Raw genomic sequence first — 26192 nt, forward strand, 5'->3', positions numbered from 1 at the left:
TTTTTTTATTCTTTCATGTAGTATTATTTATAGGGCATTTTCAAAATATCACATAATTTAGGAGAAAGTAGTATTTTTATTTTATAATGAAGAATTGAATTACTGTTGATTTTTCTTCAAGTTTCTTTTCTTGACTTCCACTTTGTTTTGTTTTTAGGATTAATTAATTATATGATGTAAATTGCTTCAATGTGGAACAGTTAGGTAGGATGATATATCTATCTCCCAGACTTGCAATTACTCAAGTTAAATATTAAATATATGAATAACAAACCAACCAATAATTCAAATATATATTAAACTCTAAATAGTGTTCTTGGAATTTTATTTAAATGTAGGCCTTTTAACATTGAGATATCACTAAATATCAAATATAAACTGTTATTTCAAGGAACTGATGAAAGGCTTTAAGAAAAACAAGAAAGTGATTGAGTTTCTTCTATATGTACAACCATGCTTATGCTATGGAATGTAAAATATTCAGCATGTTGTTCTCCTCTAGTTGCCACTCACTAGAGACACAAGACATAAAACTAATATTATAAAGAATATAATGCGCAATAAGGTAAATGGTAAAAAATAGCATGTCTTGTAAGTGCTATACAAATTTAGAGGAGGGAAGTATATCACCATGCGCAGAAGCTAAAGACGTCATGTGGGAAGCAGGATGTGGAGTGGGGCTGCATAAGTGGCTTGGTTTGGAGAGCACCCAGGTAGGATAATAGCAAAAGCAAAGACACTGAGGTGACAAAGAGCAAGGTAAACCATATTGCCGGCAGTGGGGGATTCCTTTTGGAGAGGAGTTAGATGGGTAGGTGGTCTTGGATTTGTAGTGGTCCTTAAATACTGGGCTTACTTGGGGTTTTGGTTTTATCATAAGGCCATTGGAGTCAGTGAAGGATTTTGACTTGGGGAGGAGGGTGAGGTGTGTGATGTTTTAAGGTTAGCAAGAAAAATTTGAGAGGATGTAGTGGCAGGTCTAGAATTTCTACATATGATGTGGCATAGAGACACCAATCTATTTAGAGGCAGAGACTAAGGGACTTGTTTGGGAGCTATGGTTGCAGACATTTTCACAAACAGCTAAGAAAATAAATATCAATACCAAAGAATGGAGGTGGTGACACTGATAAAGATGGGGTGAGGAGTGTCAAAAAGTTCAGAAATACAGGCTTGAAATAGCCCCAAAGAGTTAGAAGCCATGTAGAACTGTAGTCAGTGAGTAATATGCTCTCCTATTGGGGTTATGTCATGTGCATGCAAAATATGTATTTTTAAAAGGACACTGGCCTTGGAAAACAAAGCAAAGAAATAAGGACAAATTTCAATTCAACTCCTCTGATTTCTAGGCCATATTGGAAATGAACTATGTGACTACACAAATTACTTTAGTAAACAATTATTGAAAATCAATGGTATGAGTGTATAAAATTAAGTAAACAGATTTTCTTGCAAAGGATTACAAACATTTTTGTTAAATATTTATTTCTGATTTTAAATAGTTGCATTCTAAAAATGTTTTTGTAAATAATATCAAATGTCAGGGTTGGCAAGCTATTCTGTAATGGGTCAGACAGAAAAATTTTTAGACTTCATGGGCCATATATAGTCTCTGTTGAAATTGCTTAGCTCTGCTGTTGTAGCAAGAAAGCAGCCATAAACAGTATATAAACAAATGGGTATTGCAGTGTTCCAATAAAGCTTTATTTATAAAAACATGACAGGTCCATTGACCAGTGGATTGTAGTTTGGCACCGCCTGACATATACTGTCTTGGTTGAACATGAATCTAGACAATGTCTTTAAAATTATAATAACCATACTTTAAAGAGGTCACAAATACATAAAGACTGTGTAAGGACAATAGTTATATATTTCCTTTTATGAAGACCCATGGCATCTTTAGATTTCTTTCAAGTCAGAGCGTGTTAAAAACTACTTGACTTTGTCTTAAACCACTGGCTTGGTTTTATCATATGGACACTAATTGTGTTACTATTTTTTTCCTTGGCCTCTAATAACCTCAGAATAAAGTTGTGTCCTACTTCAAGTAACTGGGCAGAACCTAAAGTATACATTTCACATGCTAACTATTTCATGCTTTACTTTATTAGATTTCCATTTGTAATTTTTTAAAATCCTTTTTAGAGCAAGCTAAGGTATAAATAAAGCTACATTCTACATTTTCATCAGAGATCCACTTACAATTAAAGTCTTTGACCAGAGAAGTTCTTCCTTTCCAGGAGGAAAGGTGACATGGCATTTCAATCATGTTTGCTATTCAGTTAGGACAGATTGCATTGCTCTTGTTATTCAGTTTCCACAACTGAAATCATTTTCTCAAAAATAAACTGTGACTTTTGTGTGAATATGCTATTGCAGAGCAACTATTAAACCTGTTACTCTCATACTATAAAAAAAAATGGGATTGTTGCTGCTAAACCTTTTGCTGTGTTTGTTTTACCACAAATGCTTTTCAAACAATTTCTCAACCCCCAGGACCTCAGTAGTCCTGGTAGGAAGCTACTAAGACCCGAATATATCCTCTCTTTAATGAATGCATGAACACAGAAATATTCTAGGGATTAGAAATCAGATATTTAAATACTGTTCTTTCTCTACAGAATGCTACATGAGATTTCTCACTTCAAAGTGAAATCTTGGACTCATGGTATAAGGAATGAGTTTTGACTTTTTTTTGTTTTGTTTTAAATACTCATCATGTGAAATGATACTGTTGCCTTTTATTTTTAATAATAGGTCTTTTTAATACATTGGAATTAAATAATTGGTCTAATTTTGACTGTCCTGTTCAATTAATAGTGAAATGTATTTGTTTGACTGGAAATGGTATAGTGGTCAAGAGAGCTCTTCATGTGACCATTCACCTGAAAAATATATTATCAATTAGATGTGACTTAAAAATGATTCTTAGACATAATCAGGGAAGTGTCATGGGAAATGACAATATTCTTCTTTAAAAGTTAAGAAAAAGAGAGAGAAGAATACCATATAAGAAAAAGATAAATTAGAAAGCCCCTGTTATTAGTTAGAGGTTTGTACTACTTTATTAGTACACTTGTGTTTAGGTTGTTTCACTGTAATAGTTTTCGTGGTTTAGCATCACAGAGAATTAGAAATTATAACAAGTTGCATTTCAGTTAGTCTGGAACAGAGACAGAACAGTGAGTGATGGGCCATGGATATAGTTAGAGCCAGGTTTAAAAAATATCATGGGGGCTTCCCTGCTGGTGCAGTGGTTGAGAATCCGCCTGCCCATGCAGGGGACACGGGTTCGTGCCCCGGTCCGGGAAGATCCCACATGCCGCAGAGCGGCTGGGCCCGTGAGCCATGGCCACTGAGCCTGTGTGTCCAGAGCCTGTGCTCCGCAACGGAAGAAGCCACAACAGTGAGAGGCCTGCGTACCGCAAAAAAAAAAAAAAAAAATCATGGCCTAGACACATTTATAGGGATCATAATAGGTGTGACCCTGTTCTAATTTCATTGTTAGTGAAATATACAAAGTATCTCAAACATTAGCAGGAGGGTTAGGTTAAACAGTATTAAATTAGTCATAATGAAAAAATGGCATCATGTTTTCCTAAAGCAAATTCAATTTGAATTTCTCATGCTAAAAAAAAATTACATTTTATTTTATATATCAGATGTAAATGGAGACAGTCTGTAAAGAAGGATGTAAATGGAGTATGCATATTTAACCTTTAGAACATCTATTTTATTATTTTAAAATAACTATTTCAAAGTGAAAATTGCTTAAGGTTTCTGTATTATGTGGGGTTATTTTTCACATCACAAAACATCAAAAACATGAGAGCAACCCCTGGAGATTTTTGTAACAAATGAAATAACTGTGACTTTATATCTTGTGATAAAATACATCAATAGTTTATTGTTTGAATAATTCTACTGAATTTATTCAGAATCCTTTTTCTGGAAAGAGAATGAGGAAAAGATAGTGAACAACTGCAGTTGCCTTCCCCAAATTATTATGCCCCTCAGAGGTTCTTAGATCTGTAGAGAAGGTTATGTATGTGAAGAATCTGCTCCCACCAGTGAGCCAAGGAGCCCTGGTTTAGGCCAAACCATGTGTGAAAAATGTTCCTGCTCAGAAAAGTGCTGTTGACTTAGACAGAGTGGCACTTATTCAGGCCATTTCTGAACTCAGGTTGGAGTCCTCCAGATGGAGTGAAAACTAACCTTAAAATGACACAGCTCTTTGGTGGTCAGATTTACTATTACATACCATCTTCATAAAATCTAGGGGTACATGTATCCACAGCACAAGATATAGTTAACATACAAACAGTACTTCAAATCTGGGATAACTGTGTTATATAGTTAGTTATAATATAACCTAAAAATAGAATAAAAATGGACCCCCTATTGGAAAAATCTATGCAACTCTAATAAAAATTTCATTTCATTTTATACTTAAATATAATTTACTGACTTTTATTCTGTCATCACTTAAGTTAATAAAATTGGAAAGTTAAACATTTGAAATTGTACACAAACATTATGATGACTCATCACCGAAGGTCTATAAAAGTTTCTTCTCCATTTCTGAGGACAGAGAGGATAAAATAGAGAACAGAGAGGGGAAGCATATGGCAATACTTTGTGTAACTCCAGCTTTGCTTTGCTTTGTTATTTCTGTGAGTCCACATTGATGCTCTGTTTTATTTGTCGTTTATGAGACTACACATACTTAATTACTTAGTTCCACAGCTACTCCTGATTGCTAAAGTCCACATTTATTAATACTTACAATCCTTTGAACAAGATGGTGTGTGTGTGTGTGATTTACAAAGGGCAACTACCTTTGCATGGACTCCTAAAGGAAGTACCCCCCGAAAATGTAAGTCCAAACCAAACTACAACCTCATTGGCCCTCGTTTCATTATCTTTAAAATGAGGATAGTTGCCAAACATCTCTCAAGTTTTTTGTGTTTTGTTTTGTTTTGTTTGTTTTAGATCTAAGAACCTGGAAGTCAAATTAAGGCTATCTTTTAGGACCAGGATGTATTGTCCCTCAGGAAGTAACAAAATGAACAAAATGCTTTACATGCCACAATTGTAACTCCAATGAAAAAGGCAATGTGGACAGATTTACCATACATAAGAGATGTCTAACACCTATGGGTCGGACCAGCCATTCTTGAACTAAGGGGCATAAAACTAAGCATCCATGAAATTTTAAATCAATGTTAAGTCATTCCACTAGTTGATACTGGGATAAACAACATGAATAGACATGGGCAATGCACTGAATTTATTTGGAAGAAGATGTAAATGAAAATAATATCTTACAGACCCTTATTTATTTTATTGTATGTTATAGTATACACAGTGATTTTATCATGATGAATTAAACACTATTTGTTATATTGTGTTTAGATTTATCCATCTAGATCATTGTATGTAGGCTGTGTACATTTTCATAGAGTAGGTCACTTTTTAAATATCTTTGAGAACTTCAATAATCTCATTTTTAAGGTAGAGAATATGAGACCTTAGTCACTATATAATTTTTATTTGCTTGCTTGCACAGTGCAAGATATCTCTACTGTCCCGAAAATTATGTAGATTAAGGGAGTGATCAATAAATATTTTTGAATCAATGAATGGTTTTAGAGAAATTAGTTTAGAACCCCAAAAAGTTTAACACAACCTGTTTAGTGCTATACCAAAAAGGAAATAATCACTCTTTTTTGGGGTGGTAAGATTTGAAGGAATCAACACTGTCTCTTTCTCTTAAAAGAAAAAAAACAAAACAAAGCAATTCCATATGTCTAAAACACCCAATCTTTACCTTTCTTTAAGACATATTAAACATTAGCACTCTCCCCTCTTATTGAGTCCTTGGGAAAGTCATTTGACTCTCTGGGCCTCAATTGTCTAATCTACAAAATGAGGGGATAAATCTAATTGTCTCCAAGACTGCTTCACATTCTATGGTTAATTGAAAGGACATTGCATTAGTTTCATACTTTTGCACAAATCAGTTTCTCATGTTAAATAGCTATTTGTCCAGTAAAGGTTTCAGTGATTAGAATGCTGACAGATAAGTTTTTTTATTAAGGAAAACTGAATGTCACAAAGGAAGGTTGGAATTATGTGTCTTTCAGAGGAACACAGGTATCCATTGTGAGCATCTACTTTATATTCAGCAAATGTTTATTAAGAATCTGTTATGAGCCCCTGACTGTGATGAGCCATATTAGCAGAAGGAAGAAAAACACAAGACTGCATCCGTACCCTCCAGGAGCTTGTTCTGGAGTAGAGGAATTCAGCGCTTTCAAATCCTTTGGATAACTAAACAGGGTATAAGTGAACACTTAACCACATCACATCACTAATTTACCTGTTAAAGTACTTAGGGGAGGAAACATATATGTGATAGACTTAAATAAGAGCCAGGTTATAATATGGTTATGTGCGAAAATGGGTGATACAAATAATCAGAGCTGTTGGAAAGATGAGACTAAGACAAGGCTTTAGGAAAAGATGGATGCAACACTACACACATGGCAGGTATTTGCCCTTCTCATAGCAAGTGTGGCTTTTAAAAAGAAAAGAATTGCTTTTGAAAAAAATTATTTTGCAATAGACAGGCAAAAATGTTTTATTCACTAATATGTATGATGCCATGTTTTATTTCTCGTGTAGTAAGTCTTAAAACAATCCATCAGACTTATGGAGAAAACATTTCTCATAAATCCTTTAAATTTCTTGTTAGCTCTAGATGATCTTCATATATCCATTAAATTCTCTGAGAATGTCTTCCACTTCAAATGTAAGTCCTTTGGAAGGCATGGTGCTTTGGAAAAGAAGGGAAGGAGAGGGCAGTGTGCCCAAAGGATTTGCTGTACTATTTTTCAAAGCAGAGGCCAGCTGTTTGGGAGCTAGAATTAAAATGTAAATGATCAAAGGGGAATAATTAGAGCCATTCTTTTCAGACAATGCCCAATGCAATCACAGTGAGAAAAGGGTTCAGGGAGATTTTCTACTATGCACAAGTCACAAATGAATTGAAAGGCTAGGAGGGAAGTGATTTACAAGGAACTAAGTGGACACAACCTACAGATTGTCTAATACTCTGGGCAGTTGAATTAATAGAGGAACGGTACTTCGCCTATTCTGCTGGGACTGAATCCAAATGACAAGATAACCGTGCACAGAACTGAGGAAGTTACTGCATTAGTACCATGGCAGGATTGTAAATTGAACTGTAGTGCTGGCATGAGTTACATTTCAATTCATGTGGTTTTATGAATCAAAACAGTGGTCTTTGAATACAATATAGGCAGTGCCACATGGGAACAAAATAGGACGATTATGCAAGAGCTTGGTCAAAATTTTTTATGTTCACCATAGAACAAAAGTCTATGAAAGCTTTCAAATGCAAGGATTTTCACAAATAAATTAGTTTTTATTTGTACTTTTATACAAATTTAAGTACTTCAGAAAAAGTCCAAAGGGCTACACATAACTCATAGGTATATGCTTATTTGAACTGATCTAATCCTAGTATTTGGTGTCAATCAGACATCATGGTTCTGTAATGAAAAAATCAAATATCAATGAGGAAAGAAAAGTATAAATGTATTGATTTATAATTGGGTTTTACACAAACTACGGAAGTGAAGGAATAATAGAACTGTAAAATTTTGGGGTCTGTGGGGGTTGATACACATTTTTATGAAACATTCATCCATGACTTTTGCCTTTCATATGACCATAAAGTTTATCAACAGCTAAAGACCAGGTCTCAGTTAATGCTTGAAATAGTAAGGGGTTTGATTAGCAAATGAATGTTTAATTACCAGCTCCATCACTCTTACTAGTTGATTTCTGTTTTCAAGGCTTTACAGTCACCTGTATTCTGACAACTCTCTAGTCGGTATCTCCAGTTTGGACTTCTTTCTGAGAGTTAGACCTATATACTCCACTGCCTGCCAAGTGGCTCTACTCGGTGTTCTGTAGGCACCTGAAACTCATCATGTTCGTAACGAAACTTATTTCAACGTCCATCCTACATTCCTTTTACAGTCCCTATTTTAGGTAATGGACCTACTTCAAGTCAGAAGCCAAAAGTTATCCTAGACTCCTAATGTATTTCCAAAATATAAATTTCTTTCACATTTTTCTTCTTTTCCACTCTACTCTTACTGAATTGATTCTCCAGTTAGCTTATTGATTTTCCTGCCTCCAATCTTTCCACATTATATTCAGTCTTTAGATGAACCAAAGTGATCTTTTCTAAACTGTATGTCTAACCAGATCACTATTCCATTTAAAATCCTCCCTTCAGTGTCTTTTCAACATGACCAATAAAGCCATGCAAATCTATAAGCATGCTATCTCTTCCATCTTATTTTCAGCCACTCCTTGCCTATCTTTTTGGCCTCCCTCAGAACTACCAAACTACTATCGTTTTCCCCATGCATTACTTGCTCTATCCTTCCCATTATAGATTTTTTTCCCTATGACTAATTGCTTTTCATCTTTCAAAACCAGGTCAGCTTTTGTATTTCTCTCCTACTGGATATTTATGCTTCTTGAGGGAAGGAACTATCATATTATTGTAAAGCCAGTACCTAGCAGAGGGCCTGGCACACACTACACACTCAGTAATTATTTGTTGAACTGAACAGTGCTGGTTTATGGTTCTGTTCACCTTTTGCTACTGATTGATTAAATAGGTGCTTGTCTACTACATTGAGTTTCCATCCTGGGAGTAAACTTTTGTCAAATACTTAAGTATACCAAGTAATTTCCTCATGGTTCTTGACTTATGCTTCCAGTCTCTTCTCCATCCACTCTCAAAGAGCAGTTACTTCATTTTTACACCCAACCCTGGGTAAACTAAAGGCTTCTTTACCTTAGATAATTGCTTACTCAGTGGGTTCTTGTGAGAGTTCGCTGTGATGGAGAACTTAAATGGCAATGATATTAGCATTTCATAATGTCAACAAGGATGCTAGCTAGTATGCTTGAAATCTATCTTGTTTTGCTTAGGTTAACTTAATTTAATGGCAATAAATGATTTACCAAGAAGATTAACCATTAAAACCGGTAAACTGATCAGAAGTTTAGGGTATTTGTTTCAAATCAGTGAAGGAAACTAGGGCCTCCAACTTTAAGTCTTTCTTGGGGGATAAAATATGAAATTTATATGACTTTTGCATTCAATATTTGTCTTTGCTCTAGGATTAATTATAATGTTCAGTCTCACTGAATAAGAAAATTAATAATTTATGCCTAAATAATATATAGTGAACATATTTGGAATACTAATTAATATCTTGTAATTAAAAGACTTGAATTACATCTGTGTGGCACTCTCAGGTCAAGTATAAATGTACATTCCAATTAAATCCAGCCAGTCAGTGTTATGTATGAGGAGGCAGAGCTATCTGTCTAAAATTTGAACTTGAACTGGGTTGATAATTTGAATCGAGATCTTTAGTAAGTTTTTGGTTGCAGCTTAATAAAATTACTTTAAAATAGTTTGTTAGAGGGAAAATGAAAATTATGGTATAATTTAGATCCCATCACAGTAACTTCTACAGGGGTATGTAAGTTATTTATTTAACCTGGAATTTAATTATAATGAATATTTTTCAAACAGAGCCATCATTGAGACTTAGTTTGCTATTGAAATATCCTTGGAAGAAATGTGAAGAACACTTGGATTCTTCATTAAAATTTTTAAATTGGGAGCAAGTTTTAAATAGTGCGTTTTAAAATTCAAAAAATTTTATAAAATGCCACACTTTCAAAAATATTTGGTTGTTACATTTAAAAAAGCATAAATCAAGGAGCTGTGAAGATGGATGGATTATCAGCATTACTCTGAAGAAGACATGGTTCATCATTTTAGTTTGTATACAACCTTTTGTCTGACTCTATAATTAGTAAATTTCTAAGAATTATATGGCTTTAAAGCCTTTGGAATTAAAGCATAATATTTCTGGATCATTCAGATTTGGATTTATGATCTATGAGAATATTCAGATAGTGATACCTAGTCACATAGTATCTGGTTAACTCCACTTAAAAATGGCTCCCTCTTTAAGAAATTTTAAAAATCACTAATAAGGCACTGTCCTATTCTAGCATATCTAATGGGCAATAAGGACACTAATATCATTATTGTCTTTTTGCTCTCTAGAGAGGGGTTTATGCTTACACTTCAAAAAAAAAAAACCCAACCAAATTGACTGTGGGATGAACAATGTACATTTCTGATTTGGCAAGGGAGATAGTGAATATATATGGAAGTAAAACCTACATCATAATCATTGTTCAGAATAGATTGACAAGAGTGTGGTTTCAGTGTTTGTGTTTTCTTAAAACCCTAAAGCTATGTGGCACTGGTTTTTCTGCAGAGAAATTGCAACACATTTAAAACATTTAGCCAAAAATATGGACAGAGCAAGAGAAGAGTTGGTACTCTTGTTTCTTATGGAAAAACAAAATCACTCAGAACATAAGATTCTGCTGGGCACATAGATAGTCTGCACTGAGAGAGTAAGATGTCATTTTTATGTGACATCTTAACAATGATGGCTTATAATATATGATGGAGAAAATCATGTTCTACCAACAGGACTGAACTTGGGAATAATAATCAGAAGCATTGGCAAACCATTCAGACACCCACATCTTCCAAGAAAATTACTCATAATAGCAATTTTGCATTGAGGCATTAAGCAGCATGTTTTAATAATATGTGGGTTTAAACTCAACCAGAAAAAAAAAAAGCAGTTCTTTTCTTTTTGTCTACAGACCATGAAACATACCATAAACTAAATGAACAAAAAGCCACATTTTTTTTTGATGGTCATAACCTAAGTAAGTGCTTCCTCCCTGTTATAAAATGCCATAAAAAAATTAGTTTTCCATCACAAGATGCCAAACAACCAAATGCTAGAAAATGTTTGGATTTGGGGGGTTGGTAATTGTTTGCAATTGCTCAGTTTAATGCCATACTATGGTTATAAGCTTGACACGTTTTTAGAAAAAGTGAAATTATTTTAGAAAAGTGTCACTTTTCATATACTTTCTCGCAGTTCTATTTATTGACTAACAAACAGAAGTAAAGGAAACTTTAGTAAACTGCTGAGTGTGGTCCTGGCAGACCATACCTGGTTTTCGTTAGATTCATGTCAACCTTTAGTCAACAGATTGATTGTAGTTGCATCCAAGGGTCTGCCTTGGATATTTTTCCTCCTTTGACTTACTTAGCTTTAATGTTGCAGTGTATATTTTATCCTTCTTATTGAAAAAGAAAAATCCCAAGGATAGCTTGGATATATTTACCCTCACTGCCACCATCACCAATTTCAGTTTAAAAAAAAAAAAGCTGCTACATTAAATTATTTTGAAAATGTTGGATATTTAATGAATAAAAATGAAACACACTTTAAATTTACAATGGTGGAATTTTTTTTGTGTGTTGATAGTCAACCTAGAATTACCTGGACATGAACAAGCCAAGGAAAACAATTTCATAGTAACAACAAAAGCATCTAAAATTACATGATTAAAATGAGTGGGAGGGAGAGGAGGTTCTAACTGTCCTCTCTCCGCCCAAGTGTGAATAAACACACCTTGTTTTTTTCAGATCCTGGTAATTGTTTCCTTCTTTGTGAAACTAACAGCAGAGAGAGTCAAAGAGCCTGTTCCCTCATGCCATCCTACTATTCCATTTAAGTAAATTCTGCAGAATTTAAAATCTTTGGCCTCCTATGGAAATTTAATTAGTCCATGCCAACTTCAAGGATGGAAAGCTGTATTCGTTTTCCAAGACTTCAAAGCTTTGACAGTGTCAGTTGGAAAGCAGATATTTTCCTGGATCTTACCTATCTAGGTGCTGTAGGTAGTTTAAGACTATATAGGTCCTATAAGGCCAACGATTCTTTTCTTCTGGCAGAGCTGCAGTTTGCCACTGCCTACATCTTGCTTACCCTTTCTGGAGCTAATATCTAGCTAAATAACTGGAGGAATGCAGTGAGACACCAAAGTAGCTGCCTGGCTTCTTTTCCCAGACCTGAGTTCTACATGGGCATGAGACTGTGGCCTTCCTAGTGTCTAGACTAAGACACCCTTTGTGTTCAGCTCTAAGTGATATTCCACTCAATTGATCATGAACCTTCTATTTGGTAAAAATGTGGCTTTTTAGTGGCTCACAAGCCTTCAAGTTTGATCATACACAGGAGACCACCTTCATGGAACTACCAAATCCTACCCCACCAATACACCTTGAACCACTGAGGTTTTGGTAGCCATGTCTCCTTAAACTACCTGTTGTGGCTCCTTGAGGACCTTTTCCACTTGGCTGGGACTAAAATATAACATGATACATAATGCCAAGCTACAGAAATTTCCCTTGCACTTTAGTAAAACTTCCTCATTCATATGGAGAAAGTTTTGCTAAAAATCCAAGTGGCTAGTGAAAGAAGCGATATCGTTTAGTCTAGAAAGTCTCAAGGGACACACTTGGTGTTGGAAAGGGCAGCCATGTCTGTTTTGATACTCTCGGTCGTGATTTTGCTAACTCCCAAGGGTCATGTAGCAGATGATTATTTAAGCCAATGTCAGGTTGTTTCTGACCCTCTAAATTTGAGAGACCTGTACTATCAGTGCTTCCAAATGAGACACAGAGTGCCAGTTATGTCCTGATCACTCAGACATTCCATGCCCTAGCTCAGAGAGATGCAAGCCATTCTCTTGCATGCCTGCCAAACTAGAATTCTTAATAATGCCACGGATAACTAGAATAACATCCCTGGACCACATACTTGGACTCCAGAGTCTTCACTGGTTGTATTAATTTCTTGCGGCTGCTGTAACAAATTACCATTAATTCGGTGCCTTAAAATGATAGAAATTTATTCACTCACAGTTCTGGAGGCCAGAATTCTGAAATTAAGATGTAGAGGTTCTAGGGGAGATTCCGTTCCTTGCCTCCTTCAGCTGTAGCTTGTGGGAACATCACTCTGCCTCCGTTATCACATGGCCTTCTCTTCTGTCTCTAAAATCTCCCCTGTGTGTGTGTCTCTTATAAGGACACTTGCCCTTGGATTTAGGGTCCATCCTGATAATATAGGATGATCTCTTCATCTCAATCTTTAACTTAATTACATCATCAAAGATTATTTTTCCAAATAAGGTAACATTCACAGGTTCTGGTGATTATGGTGTGGACTTATCTTCTGAGGGATCATCATTCGGCCCATTACTCTGGTTTTTCTGGAAAATGTGGTAGCCACTGCGTACCAGTGGTGCTTATGGCTGTGGTTCCTTTACTAGAGGGATATGAAGACACCGTACCTAAAGCCTGCCTTCATAATGTCATTATTAGAGTCCCACAACTAACTCTGATAGATCTTGAACCTACTTCCATTCAGTGCACTTTGATTTAATGCCTGCATTTCTAGGGGTTAGAAATGGAGCTACCCAAGTTCAGCACCTTGGCCTGAAGAGGCAACTGAAGATCTAACTCTTAGACTATAAATTCCTTGAGTCTTATTTACCGGTATATCACCTAGCACGTTGGCTGGATCATCGTAAATGCAGAGAATACATTGTCTTAAATGAAGGAAGGAACAATAGGGTCGGAAAGCTGTTTCAGGCCCAACAGATGCAAACGTTTAGCAAGGAACAAGCTATCGTGCTCCTTATCCCAGAACTACAGAAATGCTTTTGAGAAGGACAGATTAAGAAAACCAGATGTTCAGAGAAGCTTTTCCCTCTCCTCTCTATAACCAAACCCTATGTTTTCATCTCATGTCCCACTTTCTCCATCAAGCCTTCCCACCTTCATAGTCTATACCAGTGACCTCAAACTATTTTGATAGCATACCCTATTACTAAAACAGCAGTGAACATACTACCTAATGCATATTAATTTTACTATATTTTAAAAAGTTCTGTAGATTGAACTGTTATATAATTATAAATATAAAAATAGAAATGAAAAAGTGAATTAAGTGTGAAATAAGGAATGACTTTTTTCTTGAAAATCACAATGGCTTTATTAACATCTCAAAGGAAAATGTGAGTTTCATTATTAATGAATTTGGATATAAATCTATATTATAAATAACCATCTTGATGATTTCTGATTTCCTTGTCTGACTTCTTGTCAGCTGTGTATAGGCTTTCATTGTCTTTATCTGAAGAGATTTTAGATTAAAGCCTAGAGGTGTTCTGTTTTTATTGTTTTTTTTCATGTACTTTGATTCCAGTATTATCTTCTACTTTCTGTTTCTGAATAGAGACATTTTAAATTCACTTAACCATTTTGCATCAGAGTGTTTAAATAGAAACCTCACATCCACTGACCTGGGCACATGTAAACTGTTAACACATTTTATAAGCTAAGAGCACTGAACAAGTGGAAACTGCTCTCACTCCCTTTATTAGGGACCATGCAGTTATCTGCTAGATAGGTAACGTAGTCTTGGTAACATGTGGCATTTGACATATAGACCAAGTGAAGGGGTCAATGTTAACTTACATATTAAATATTAGTAACATTTCATTTCTCTCTCAAGAAAAAAATTATAAATGGAATTTCTAACATTTACTTCCTACACTGCAGTACATCCCACATATTTTTACTATATTTTGAACTATATTTTGTACTATATTTTAACTATATTTTGAATATCTAAACCTTTTTAATATTTGCCTTTGCTCAAGTATGTTTATATACGTACCCCTCAGAATATCTGTAAAGAACATGAAGGTCATATCTTACACATCAGTACCTACATGTCATCTGAAAGCACCTGTAAATAATGTTCAAAAACAGTATTTACTTAAGGTCTATAGCTAATTGGAAAACCCAATTTCTCTGATTTTTTTTGATTCATTGTAATAATTAAAAAAATTAGAATCTAATAGGAATCATCTTGATGTAGCTTATTAAGATAGGCAGTATAGTAGATGGTATGAAAAAATATTTGAATTGTCTTGCAAACTATGGGCTACTATACAGTAGTCAGCTATAATTATTAGAATTTCTAAGTTCTTTTGTGAAAGAGTTTTCTTTTTTTCAAAGCTATTAGCAAGTTTGAGTTTTACCTTTTATATCCTCTGCTGAGTAAGACAGTATCACTTGGACTGGTAACCTGAGAGATATAATCCAAATCCACATAATTTGATTCTGAACAACTGAGTTACTTATTCACTGATACTGCCATATTATACCTTTTGGTACTGAGGGTTTGTTAAAATGAAGTTGGGCCATGTTAAGGGGGAAAGAAATTTATAAAAGATTCATCACTGGGGCTTCCCTGGTGGCTCAGTGGTTAAGAATCTGCCTGCCAATGCAGGGGACACGGGTTCAAGCCCTGGTCCGGAAAGATCCCACATGCCGCGGAGCAACTAAGCCCGTGCACCACAACTGCTGAGCCTGAGCTCTAGAGCCCGCGAGCCACAACTACTGAAGCCTGCGCACCTAGAGCCCGTGCTACACAACAAAGAGAAGCCACGGCAATGAGAAGCCCGCGCACCACAATGAAGAGTAGACCCTTCTCGCCGCAACTAGAGGAAGCCTGCGTGCGACAACGAAGACCCAACGCAGCCAAAAATAAATACATAAAAACAAATTTATTTTTAAAAAAAGATTCGTCATTTACTCCTCACCTCTAGTGACTCTGTCTACCTGGTGGGGGGGGGGGGGTGGTGAGTGTAACCCTGAGGATCTGCCTCATCCAGGTTCCTGTTTTCTCTGGCTTCTTGTGGGTTCAGCTAATAGGAAGCAGGGATGGATAATCAGGTATTTATCCACCCTCCCCCACTTGCCTCTTGCTGCTAAGGATACCTGTGTCTTGCTGGTAGATAGGGCAGGCCCCTATCCATGGCTATAGCTTTTGTGGAGTCTGGTTACATTGTTCTTTCCCCTTGCTTACTACTTTTCTAGTTCCTGGTCAGGCAACATCCCTTGTTGGTTTCCTTAACTTTATCCACACCTCTGTAAGGAATCCCCTCATCAACACCCAACTTTTCTAATTGGAATATGACAGATACACATGCTGAACAAGGTTGGAGCATTTAATACAGATCTGCAGAAAATTTGCTGTCGGGTATATGTAGGCACAACTGCAGGAAGCTAAGAATAGCTCTGTCCAAAGTATCCTTTTTTTCCTCAGAATCTTTTGCAATTCTAAACTCCTTTTGGGGGGGCTCAGTAAGGACTTTATCTTTCACTTCCAGCTTTTCTCTTGCACTCTGATCCTCTCTCTACTCTCAGAAGAGCCTGATATTAGAAGTTACCCATGTTACTTGACTACACAGTATTTTGGAATTGATGAATTTTAAAGAAGCGTACTGCAGCCTTGCATTTACCTTTACAACTTTCTCTCTCTAATTTCATATAGAAAGTCTGTATTGACTGTTAATGAAATTTTAGACAGCACTAAGTTGATGTGAAACTTATTAAGGACCCAAAAGAAAATCTTGAAATCAAAATAGGTCTTTTCTGAAGCCTAGCCTTCAGAGTAAACCTGATAGTGTCTTTGAGGGTAAGAGTAGGAAGGGTATGAAGTGACAGTCTAGGTATTTTTCTCCTCTAGGGATGTACCTGTGATCTCTAGAAGCTGACAGAGTAGGGGGAGGGTTGACCTATATGCAAATGCTAAAGACCTATTTCTAGGAGCTATTTGGTTTCCCCAGCTTCTTCAAGGAGATAAAACCCACTTTCATCTAGTCCCCTGGCAGGTCGTTCTCCCTAGAAAGGCATTCTATCTGGAACTCTCCTCTCCCTTTTTGAACACAGATCAGTTTCTTTAATTTAAGGACCTCCTTATACATTTTGTATTCTCTCACACACCTAAGGAAAAAAAAAAAAAGTGGTATTTTAGTATCCTTTTATGATACCCTGGGGCGTATCCCTAGGCATCCTATTTTCTTTCTATCTTTGATAATGACATTTCTGACCAAGCACATCTTCAGAAGGAAACTGTCAGTTGGATTAGAATAAAAGCATATTAAAGGATTGACCCAAATTTTTGCATCCTCAATAGCAGTATGTTTGGTACCAGCAGCACACAGCCCCATCTGTCATGATGTACCGCCATCCTTTCAGTTCCTAGGCTGTAGACACACCTCTGTACCAGCTGAGAATTGTCAGTGTAAGTTGAAACATGGAGGGATGCAGAAAGGTATGTTTTTAATATCTTACATAAGCACCTTTGCTGCAACGTTATAGCATTATTTTTAATAATCAAAGGGGATGCACTTAGTTGGTCACCATCCTCTCTACAAACACTTGATCTTTCGTGTATATAAATAATAATTTACATCTATCCATCTTTTTCCTCTTAACTATAAAAGAAATTGAGAATATTTAGCCTTAACCTTTATTTTTTCCCTCATAATTCTTATGTTCCAGTCCTACAGTTGTTTTCTTTGTTCCTGTTTTCTCCTACTCATCTATATTTTGAAGATAGAATAGCCAAAAAATGAATTCTGAGCTTACATAAAGACACATTTTAGACAGAGTGGAAGTGTGCCTTACGGATTTTGTGTTGTATACTCTGTTATTACATCTCAGAATGACAACATAATTACAGAGATGTTACTGTTTCCTTTGTAAACTCTCTGAACCCTTGGATATTTCTTGGCTTTAATGATGCGTAATTAGCCATTATCCATCTTGTGTTTATGCTTTTGTTTAAGAAATTAATGACAGACTGGCAATGATAATAATAATTTGGCACTTTTCTTGGCACATTCTATCCTAAATTAGTCGGATTTCATATGTCAAAAAGCAAGGTTCTTCCCCCCTAAGAAATAAAATATCAGAGGGATCATTTAATATAAAAATATTTTAAAATTGAAATGTACAGTTTTTATTTTATTTTATTTATTTATTTATACTGTGTTAGGTCTTCGTTTCTGTGCGAGGGCTTTCTCTAGTTGTGGCAAGCGGGGGCCACTCTTCATCGCGGTACACAGGCCTCTCACTGTCGCAGCCTCTCTTGTTGTGGAGCACAAGCTCCAGACTCGCAGGCTCAGTAGTTGGGGCTCACAGGCCTAGTTGCTCTGCAGCATGTGGGATCTTCCCAGACCAGGACTCAAACCCATGTCCCCTGCATTGGCAGGCAGGTTCTCAACCACTGCGCCACCAGGGAAGCCCAAAATGTACAGTTTTAACAAACAACAATGCAACATAATTTAAGATGGACTGGAAGAAGGTTAGGATTACATATAAATACCTATGACTGTTACTGATTATATTTATTTTCCAGAAGAGTAAAACCTAAATCATCCCAAACATTTTTGTGTTCATCTTACACTGAAAGTCTTCCAGAGAAAGATTCCATACATTCTCGTAGTAAGCAAAATTCTTATTTAGAATTATTTTATATAAATCAATTATTTTTCCAACCAAGGGCTCCCTGGTTCTGTATTTACTCGGAGTGTCATGTCATGAAAAGTAGTGTTTCTCACATGAGTAATTGTCTTGTTGTGGGCATTAATAGTATACACAGATGGGACTAGATAGAGTCATCCTTATACTGGAATTTTTTTTTTTTAAATAGCAAATTTTAATGCCGTTAGCTCAGCCCAGCAGTGAGTGAAAAAGCTCAATCCTAAAATCAGAAGAAAGGAATTCTGTATTCTTCATGATGTGAGGCAGAATTTTGTCCATCTAAAACTAATGTGTTAGGACTTCCCTGGTGGCACAGTGGTTAAGAATCCACCCGCTGGTTCAACGGACATGGGTTCGAGCCCTGGTCTGGGAAGATCCCACATGCTGAGGAGTGATTAAGCCCGTGTGCCACAACTACTGAGCCTGCACTCCAGAGCCTGTGAGCCACAACTACTGAAGACCATGCACCTAGAGCCCATGCTCTGCAGCAAAGAAAAGCCACCGCAATGAGAAGCCTGCGCACCGCAACGAAGAGTAGCCCCTGCTCGCCACAACTAGAGAAAGCCTGCGTGCAGCAACGAAGACCTAACACAGCCAAAAATAAATAAATAAATTTATTTAAAAAAACTAATGTGTTAGAAAACCATCAGTATATTCACTGAGTGCTAAATATCTTAAAATTTGTTTAAATTTCAAATAAAGCCATGTGTTTTAAAATATGCAATGTATAATATCTAGTAGCATGTAATATGTAAATATGTGATAACAGCTAATGTTTACATACTGTATAAGGTTTAAGCAAGTGCCTTGCACTTTTTCCAGTGTGTGTGTAATCATTTACTCCTTATAAGAACCTTGTTACGTAGGTACTATTATTAACCTTATTATACAAATGATGAAGTTGAGGAGAAGGAGATGCTAAGTACTTTGTCCAAGATCACACTGGTAGTTAGTAGTAAGGTTATAGTTCTATTTCATAATCTTAACTAGAATTAACTTTCTTCTCTAAAATGAAATCATGTCTGCTCTCTTTCATGTGGGTTTGAGTTCAGGATGTCCATTTGCTCATCCTTGATTTCTTGATATAATTGTGTTAATGGATTTCTATTTTTTTGTGCTTCAAAGAAGTATTTAGATTAGGTTACCTAGGTAATGTTTTTCCTTTTATGAAATTATTCTACATTATGTCTGGTATTTAAAATGTCTTTCTCAACTATCATATTTTAAAGGTACATTAAAATATAATGGATTAACACGTAGTCTTATCTTTGAAATTGCTCGAGCTCTGTTCGCAGTTATGTGAATACAGGTCTGTACTCATGATAACGAAAGTGAAGAGCAAATTTTGTTTACCTTTATTCCATATTTACCATTCCTTGTAATGATCCCCAAATGCTTGAAATATAGATGCATCTTTAGAAAGATTTCCTGACAGAGTGCAAAAATTATTGGTGTTAAATACTCCTGTAATACGTAGTGCATTAGTAAAAATTGCTGCTTCAGATTTCTAATATATTTAGAGCTGGATGACCCTGCCATATAAATATTTTAAAGAAAACTTCCAGTAATGTTTAGAAAATCTGCTTAGAAATCCTAGGCCTGAGGAATGGTCATGGTGATTTGTGGAGAATAACTGGATTCTGATTCTTACCTGTTAATCATTCACCTGGCTCTGAACTTGACTGACATCGTCCTTGTGAGTACTACCACTCTACTGCTGCTGCTGCTACTATTACTACCACTACTACTACCACCACCACCACTACTATAAGCATTACTGTGAAGTTACTTAGATGTTGTAAGTACCAGGCATACTACTAAGCACTAGATCTACATTTCACTTCAGTCTCATAGTGATTTTGTTAGGTTAGTTTACCCTAGTTTTATTGTCAAACCTCAGCATCTTTAATCTAAAGCAGCAATAAAAAGAAGCAACTGTCACTTAAGTTCCTGGACACCTTGTCCCTCTCATGCCTCTGAGTACTCTTTGAATGGCCTCTTTCATGTCGTGAGGCACGTTTGAGATGCTAAATGGTGAATCTTCCCACTTTGACAGAGTGAGTTGAAATGGTTTATAAAACCTTCCAGTGTAGCCTAGGAATTATAGTCTCAGGCTGGGAGAATTGGTTCCCTGCTCATTGAGTTAAAGAATGGCAGGGCTGGGAAGGACTTTATTTTACTAAAGGAAATTAATCTTTGGAATAGAAAAATGGTCACGTTGCAGGAATTTTAGGAGAAGAAAATTAGTAGTTTCCCCTGTCCCAACACATACATACACGCCTGCATGCACACACACACACAGACACACACAAATGCACACGGATCAAAGAAAACAGATGGATCATTTTAATAAGAACCCCATCTCCACCAATAAGTGACAATCTTATTCACAATATTTATTTAGTGCTTCATTGTGTAAAAGTATACTTTACCTACGTTATTTCATTTAATCATTACAACCTCTTTTGAAGCGGTAGTTATTATTTTCTTGGCTTTACAGATGAGGACCTTGAGTCTTAAAGAGAATGAGTCTTAAAGAGCATGAATGGTTTGTTTATGGCAGCTGCCCAGAATAGCTTTTACATGGGTATTGGCATATCTCTTCTGCACTTTGCTGGGTCTTATAAAATACTAAATTATCCATTTTGGAGAGGTACCTGTTGACTGAATTATCTCAACTAGAGAGCAGTGAGCCAGCCAGCAGGAAATTATTGCATACATGCACAAGAGAAGCCTATGTCATCACCCATTTTTGGAAGCAAGAATGTCAAAACACAGCAAACTAATGTGGCCTACAGAAATTCTTTCAGTTTAAATTTTTTTGAATGAGTGGGCTACTTATAGTGTAATGGAAAGAGTGCTGAATTCATGGCCAAAATAGGAAGGTTTCAACTCCAGTTTTCCTGTGACTTGAACACTTAACTTCTTCTCTCCAAGCATCAATTTCTCATCCATTAAATAGGATGGGAATATCCACTCTGTAAACTTCATAGGATCCTTGAGAAGACCAAATTCAATGCAACATATGAAGGTTCTTTTAAAACTGCAGGATACTTGAGAAGTGTTCTAGGGGTGAGGGATGGAGGTGGGGGAGAGGTTAGGCCAGGATGTGTCCTAAAGATGTAGGGACCTGAGTTTCCTCACCACCTTTGCCCTTCCTTCTTGAGTTAGGATGATCCAAAGTGAGTTAATAACCATGGGCCACAATATGCCACTATCCATCTCAACCATTCAAATGACTTGTACCTGCAAAGGAAGACATCTTCAGAGCATATTTTTTCCTTGATTTTGCTATGTCTGGCAAACTTGTCTTTTTATTAACTTAAAAAATGTCACACTGTGTAACCACTAATGGTTATTAGTGTGTCTTAAGAATCAAGATAATAATACAAATTAACAGGTAAAATTTTTCTCTCTGACAGAAGTCCCTGTTGTTAAGATGCCAGGAATCCCACTTAATAAAGTAGAATTGTTATAAAGGGCTTAGCCTGACTCCCAGAACAGGAGGTTCTCCAGTGAGAGTCCACTTGTTAGCAAAGTCTTCATCTTACTGTTTGGAGTCATGGAAGAATCTACATTATCCAGAGAAAACAACACAGAAGATCTGGAGGGAAATTACTTCCCCAACACAATTCAAAGACTTTAGAGTTATACCTCTATTAGATGATAGGATATATTCCAACTATACCCTCTGTTGTTTCAAACTTTTTTAAAAAAGGGTAGAAGTAATATTGGAAGCAAAGGAAACAGGGAGACAGATATAGAGATTAATACCAACCAAAATGGTCCATACAAAATCATTCAGTAACAAGAACTCACTCACACTAAGGGGTCAGACTGCCCGTTGAGAAATGGTTGGGATTGGCTCAGGGGATGGGTGTCTGAATTAGAATAATAAAGCAAGTGGGAGTTTGGGAAAGCTGAAAGATATGCTGAATCACAGATTTCTCTCCAAGTCAGTCTTGTTTACTACCAATCACAATAATAATTCATATAAGTAGAGCTCTATAGTCCCAAACCTGGCAACTTTAGGCCCCAAATCACACAGATTATCTTTTGCACGTTGGAAGTCTTATAAAGGTATATAACAAATACAATGCACCCTCTACCTTCCTGAGAAGCAGTAGAGGGCATTGGCCAAGAGCATAGCATCTGGAGTGTCTTTGGTTTAGTTACTGAACCTTTCTATATCTTAGTTTCCTCATGTGTCAAGCAGGGGTAATAATTACACCTATCACATAGGGCTGTGGGAAGATTAGATGATTTCGCATATGTAAAACCCTTAGAATAATTAAGGGTAACATTACCTGATGAATAATTATTGAACAAGTTTGAATGACAAGCAAATTTTAAATCAATCTATTACTATTATGAAATTAATTTTACCTCCATAAGACTTTTATTTCTCTTCCAGTATTTGGGCCCTCTCATGTCCAATCTGTAGGATGTAGTGATTAAAAGCATGAGTTATGAAGTCAGTTTGCTTATGTTGAGATTGTTGCTCCACTCTTTATTAGCTGTAATCTTGAGTAAATTACTTAATCTCTTATACCTCTGTTTCTTCATCTGTGAAACAGGGATGATAAAAATCATAAAGTTGGCCTTCCCTGGTGGCGCAGTGGTTGAGAGTCCACCTGCTAATGCAGGGGACGCGGGTTCGTGCCCCGGTCCGGGAAGATCCCACATGCCGTGGAGCAGCTGGGCCCGTGAGCCATGGCCGCTGGGCCTGCGCGTCCAGAGCCTGGACTCCGCAAAGGGAGAGGCCACGACAGTGAGAGGCCCGCGTACCGCAAAAAAAAAAAAAAAAAAAAAAAATCATAAAGTTTTTCTGAGGTTAAGTAACGAGTAAGTGAGATAAGACACGGAAAGCCATAGAACCGTGTCTGGCACATGCTAGCTGCTCATTCAGTATTAAATATTGTTATCATTATTTTCCTCTGCAACTTTCTTCCTCTCTGTAACTGGGACCACTAAATACTCCCCTAGTATCTACCCTTTCCCTAATATTCAAGACAAACCTGGTCTAAATTGAAAGATACAGGTAATCTTTAAGTCATTACTCTGTGCCTCAGGATTACATCATCTTGTCCTCCAGACAAATCATGATCTTGTCTGGCTTTCCTATGTGGCTTTCTATTATGGTTCAAGCGTCTTGATTTCTACTCTAGCACTCTGCTGATACTCCTTGGACTCTCTTGCCCCTGGGGTCCTTTATTTCTGCCTTGTAGGACAGGCACATAGCTGAGATTCATTGGCAAACCTGTCTGCTACTCACAACCTGCCAGGCCACCGTGCATTTTTGAGTGTAGCAATTGAGGACTTCCAGGCCCTAGTCCTTGTGCCTACAGGATTGTGCTGCACGTGCCACAGGTCTTGAGCCCGTTATGTCTGACTATTCAAAGGAGCCTCTGTTAGTACTTGAAATCCTCCCATCTCCATGAAAAGTCTATCCAGGTCTCAGCCCCTTTTTGTCTGCCTTGCTCACTAATTATAGCCTCAATGAAAAAGCAAGACCTATTGCTAGGTTAATTCATATTCTACGACTCCAACTTCCCTTATAAAAACAAATACTTGGAGATACAAATATGTAGACCAGATTTTCTCAACTCAGCATCAAATTTTCCTTGTTAGAAATTATATTTCAGTGTTTATGAAGTGACATATTTTTACTTGTGAGTACAAGTGTGATATTTCATTGGTGTGTGTGTGTGTGTGTGTGTGCGTGTGTGCACTTGGATGTGCATAGTTTCCTCAATAAATTTTGGAATTATATCTTTAATGAAGGGAGAGATACATAGAATAGATGAGAGAAATTGGCCATCGTAATGTATGGAGATTACTAATATATGACTAATTTTGTTCTCAGTGACAGTCTACATAATGTTATACCTATCCATGGGAAAACAACATGGGTGGTTTGATAAAGAACAAACTGGTTCTTTTGGGTGTGGATTCTGGTTTCATAATGGAGACATTGGTTTGCCCCAGAAAATCATTGCAGTGCAATAAATTGATTCGGGTGCCTTAGATCTCAAGGAGAAAAAATTTTCTTAGTAGCTATGATCTGGGTAAACTGGGAAGGAATGATTTCTTTTCTTCCTTTCTTACTCTCTTTTTTCATCTTTTAAATCACTTTAAACAAATTTCATTGGTTGTGGTAAGTAGGATTGTTTAAATGGGTCATTAAAAAATGAAAAATTTAAAGATATAAACTAGTTCTACTAGGAAGTAAGAACAAAAAACTTCCATAGAACATAATAATTAAATAAATGTAATTATTACTAGAAAATCATTCATAATAATTCAAAGTAAAAGTAAAACTTTTGTTTGAAAGTCTGTGCTTCCAAAATTAACCTCAAGAGGCTACTTAAATTTGAATTAATTAAAATTAAAGGAAACTTAAAATTTAGTTCCTCAATTGCATCCTTTGTAGGTTCCATAGGGCTAGTGGCTACCATATTAGTCAGCTCAGAAAGTTCTTGGTTTTAGTAAACATAAATATATTTTAAAGAGATTACTTAAATTTTTTCTGATGCTGTTCCTCTCAACTTAGTTTTAAAATCTTCAGTTGTAGATCAGCTTACCATGGTGTCTTTCAGGAATCCAACGCCTTTCAATGATGAGGAACTTGTAATTATCTGTTTACTTGCCCGCTCCTCTGTCAACCCCCAGCACAATGACACACATGCGTGAGCACAGACAAACCCACACACACGCTCATGAACAACTTGAAGACAAGTTCTATGTTCTCAGTATCTATCTCATAATGGTTATTTGATAGATGATGAAAAGAGGAAAGGCAGGGACGGAGGGAAGAAAGGGTGAAGAAAACTGTTTTTATACTGAATCATTATATAGTCTTTCTATAACTTGGTTCTCATCACCTCAAACTTATTCTTCACTTAGTAGTATGGCCTTTTAAATTTTGTTCTGATGAGTTATGCTATGTCTAATTTGTTTTACTTTATAGAAACTAATAAAACCCAACTTCCTACCATTTCTTAACTTTTATTGTCTCACGAAACATGTCCTTTTAGCAATGCATCCTTTTAGTGCTTTAGGGCCCCCTTCTAAGTAAGGTCTGACTTCCCGAGCCAGTGGATACCTGAGAATGTTTTTCTTCTTTTTCTGATTTGTCTCTGAGGAGAAAACAGCTTTTAACTTATTCTTTTCTTTTGGATTTTTAAAAATTAAAAGACATGCTAGTTAATTAGTAATCATCATTATAACATACATAATATATATCAATGAGGTACAATAATATCACATTTAAAGTTAAAAAAAAATCATAAAAATGTATGTACCAAAAGACCAATGCCCATATTTCACATATCAGGAAACTGGAATCCAGAAATGCAAACTCAATTGCACAGGATCAGAGATAAAACTGGGGTTATATCAAAGAAACTGTAGGAAAAATCAGAAATAGATTTAGCCTCCAGTTACCCCACAGGTCACCTACTGCAACACCATTTTTTTAAACTGTTACTGAAACAAATAATTGAAATAATCTATGATAGTTGTCTAGTCCCTTTTCCATCCTTATCTCTGTAGGTACCTCTTTACTGAAGGTTTGAAAATTAGTAAAATACTGTTATTTGCATAAGTCAAATTAGAGAGTGTAGATTTACTGAAGTAAATAAAATTGTCGATATAGGGATCACTTACTTCTGAACTATCTCTTGGTCCTTAGATTTGGGTGACTTGCAAGGTTTCAGGTAGGAAAACGTCTCCACCATTCTGGAACGTCCAATTCTCAGCGCGATGAACGTTACAG

The 26192-nt window shown here is 36.3% G+C and overlaps 1 protein-coding gene across 19 annotated transcripts in view; it reads left to right on the plus strand.

Moving 5' to 3' along the window:
* Positions 1-26192, plus strand: part of MAP2 (microtubule associated protein 2) — a 283205-nt gene that overhangs the window by 11426 nt on the left and 245587 nt on the right. The window lies entirely within an intron of this gene.

The sequence above is a fragment of the Kogia breviceps genome, chromosome 2 (genome assembly GCF_026419965.1).
Source record: "Kogia breviceps isolate mKogBre1 chromosome 2, mKogBre1 haplotype 1, whole genome shotgun sequence".
NCBI classification, from domain to species: Eukaryota; Metazoa; Chordata; class Mammalia; order Artiodactyla; family Physeteridae; genus Kogia; species Kogia breviceps.